Raw genomic sequence first — 3,919 nt, forward strand, 5'->3', positions numbered from 1 at the left:
ACAAGAATGACCAGGACGTCACAAGGGCTCAAACTTTCACGCACATGTCCATGGTCTATGAGATGCTTTACTTGCCTTTGTATTTCTTTAGTTTCTTCGGGGTTGACACGGTAGGGAGCTTTGTTCGAAAGAGGTGCTCTGGGGATGAGGTCGATGCGGTGCTCGATGCCTCATAGTGGAGGTAGTCCCGGAGGAAGCTCGTCGGCAAAAACATTTTGAAACTCCTACAAAAGAGAATACAACACTAAAGGTAGAGCGTGAGAGGTGTTAGCTTGTGTTGCATTGTCCTTGCACAAAAGGACATAGTGTATCACACTAGATGGGTTCTCACACACTCCTCTTATCTCACTTTTGGTGGCAAATAGAACTAAGTTCCTCTTTTCGCTCATCGCGGAGGCGCTCAATTTGGGCTTGTGGCGCTCACTCTATTTTTGGTGGCTCGCTCTCTCACTATTCTCTCCACGATGGGTGGCTTGCTTGTCGGTGATCACTTGGCTTGGAGAAATGAGGCGAAGTACATACTCCTTTCCTTTCATCTTGATGATGTAGTGGTTTGTTCAGCCGTTGTGTATGACACCTCTATCAAATTGCCATGGGCGTCCAAGAAGGAGGTGGCAAACGGTCATTGGAACAATGTCGCACACCAAAGTATCTTCGTAGGCGCCGATTTTGAAGGAGACTTGTACTCGATTCTCGACTTGGATAGTGTCGGAGTCGCTAAGCCATTGAAATTTGTAAGGATGTGGGTGCTTCGTCATGGTCAATTAGAGCTTGGAGCAAAGTTCTTCACTTGCGAGGTATGATAACTCCCTCCATCGATGATGACCTTGACGGATCGTCCATTGATGCCGGCCTTGGTATGAAAGATGTGGCATCGTTGGTGTTCTTCTTGGTGATGTTGGAGAGTCAAGACCTTGGAGACAACAAGAGCGGGACTTGAATCTTCATCGCAAAAGACTTGTTCCTCTTCATATTTCACTTGCCGGTGCATGGCGACTTGCTCAAGAGCGTCCATTTGTCCTTCACTCATTGAGTCATAAGTGTCGTCGTCGTTCAGGATCATGGTCCGCTTGTTGGTGCACTCATAGGACTTGTGGCCTCGGCCTCCACATATGAAGCATTTGAAGGAACTTGTCTTGACGGTCTCATTGGTTGGGGTAGATGATGATGAAGCTCTGGGCTTGAAGTTGCTCGTTTTGGTAGGATGACTTGTGGTTGACGAAGCTTTCTTGTAACTCGACTTGTCGACGGTGCTTGGAGAAGGCTTTGTTGATGTAGAAGGTGTTGGAGTCGTTGAAGCTTGGGTGTTGTAGAAACCATATGACTTGGATGAGAACTTGGCATACTTGAAATCATCTTGCACTTGGCGTTCTGCTTTGGTAGCTTGATGCACTAGCTCGATGAGGTTCGAGTATGGTTGGAAGTCGGCGATCTTCTTGATAGGGTGATTAAATCCATTCAAGAAATGATGAGGGCATCAATACCATTGTTACACCCACAGCCCTTGCTGCTATACATACTGGACCAATTACTAGAGCTCGCGCACGCCAATTGAATTATCAGGTACTTTCATTTCTTGGTAACGATTCTAATGTTCATGAGAATATGATGCTGCCTAAATTGGATACATTTGTTTTGCTTACAAATGAAGGGCCTAGTTTCGACAAGAAATATGAACCTTGGAGCAAGTTCAAGCATGGAGATGATGGCATGCGCAAGGGGATATCAACAACGGAGTTACAAGTGATGATTTCAGGACTTTGAAGCCACCATAAGGAGTGCATGAAGCCTTGGACGAAATATACAAGATGCCACTTCATAAATTTCCTCCAAAGGCTATTCTAGGTGCTGTGTCACCTTATTATTGGGCCAGGCCCATGTATTTTCGAAATACTTAAGTATAGGTTGTTTTTAGAGTCTGTATGTGTGGGGAAACAAGAGTTAGGGTTGGTTTTGGACCCCTCCTCCAAGGGGCACGAAATTCCCCCCCTCTTCCTCCATATATACAGCCCTTAGGGCGTCATTTAGATTTTGGGTTTTGTTTAGATTAAAAGTTCACCATAGCTGCAACTTCGCACACTTCGTTTGTGTCCAATGACCAGACCAAGACACCACATAACCCCGCCTTCATTAATAAAGCTTTCCTCTTTTATTCGCAATATCCAGATTGCAATCTCAGTTTCTTGCTTGTTCTTCGTTTGCTCGCAGGAAATAGACCCTCGTGGTCAGGTTGATCGTGCTCCGGTGTGGTCAATAACCCTCGGAAGTTGGTTTAGCGATTGCTAAGGCGTGATGTCTTCGCACGTTCGTAGTTGGATCGTCAAAGTCAACTCCCACAGAAAACGATATCTATCTCATCGAAACATCAGGAAACCTTCGCCTCTATCAAGTGGTATCAGATTTCCAGGTTACTCGGTGAGATTTTAAAGCTTTTCGTAGTTTAGATCGAGTCTGTTCTTCATACCTATAGTCCATGTAAAAGCCACAAAAAAATTAGGTTTAGTTCCTCCTATCCGAACCAATCTGAGCCTTTGCATAATCTTTTCTGTATTTGCTTTGTTGAGTTTGCAGTTGCATCGTCGTGTCAAGTTGCTGGTCTTAGCGTCTAGTCCTTTAGAGTTTCAAGTTCTGTTCACAGGTTGTCACGTCACCGCTGCCATATATCACAACCGCATCATCATCATCGCTGCTGCCATATACCACCACCGCACCAACTTCATCGCCGCTGCCATATACCACCACCACATATTCACCGCCAATCTGAGTCCATATACGCCACCAAATATCAGTCGCCATCATGCCAATCTGAGTCCACCTGCAACATATATCCGCCACCAGTCTGAGTTCCACCAGATTCATCTCCGCCACCAGTCCAAGATTCCACTAGATTCATCTCTGCCACCAGTCTTAGTCTGAGTCCACTAATTGTTGCTTTGTTTTCGATTTCCAGATCACGCCATACTCCGAGTCATGACAGACTAGGACTCCTGAAATTCTGTGCTACCCGAGTAGAAAAATAGTTCCAAACTATAAAAACTAAGTCTGGAAAATTCTGGCTAGGCAGTTTTTAGACCATTTGTAGACTTCTTCAAAAAAAATTGTTGCGAAGCAAAAAAAAGAGAAAAAAGTGAAAAAAAAATCAGAGGGTGCTCCTCCCTTGTTTATGTGTCACGCCGTGGTTTTGTTCGTGTTCTAGGCTCGTGTCTCTAGTACGGTCTAGCCTAGGACCAGCACAGTACCGTCGTTGAGCGTTTATTCAACTTTGCATCTCTGAATTGATTATTGCTGACCCTTTTTGCTACCATATTATAAGCCTTCCCAGCTCCACATACATCTACGTCGTGCGTTTGACTATCCCTGGTAATCACTCTATCCAAGCTTTGAGAGTTTTGACTACGACGGTTGCCGATCACCGCCTGCTGCTGGGTAAGAACTAGTAAGAATTTGAGATTTGCTTGACGGATTTGTGACACCCGCCACCACCTCTTGTTAGTAGTCTGTAGGATCATATTCTTGTGTGTTTCTATTGCTGCTAACCATGGCAGGATCACAAGCCAACGAGACTGACTCGGAGAACATGACGAATAAGGAGTTGCATGCTAAATTTCAGCAAATGATGAGTGGACAGGTGCAAGATGTGCTAAAAAGATTTGAAGAGGCCATGGAGAAGATAGATGGCATGGAGAAGACGTTTGAAACAAAGCTCGATAACAAGTTTAATGAATTGCTCGCGTGTCTTCCACCACCACCAGCAGCTACACCTAATGCACCTCTGCAACAACAACAATGTCGCCTTCCAAATAAACTGGGGCGAGCACAGCACGTTCCCATTGACCCTGGGCAAAATTCTGGTGCCGCTGTTGATGCTTCTATAGCTCCTGCTGCTACTGCAGAGGTGGAGGACCATTACGAGGATGAG

This window comes from Triticum urartu, chromosome 7A (assembly GCF_056163025.1).
Source record: "Triticum urartu cultivar PI428250 chromosome 7A, HENAU_Tu73, whole genome shotgun sequence".
Classification (NCBI taxonomy): Eukaryota; Viridiplantae; Streptophyta; class Magnoliopsida; order Poales; family Poaceae; genus Triticum; species Triticum urartu.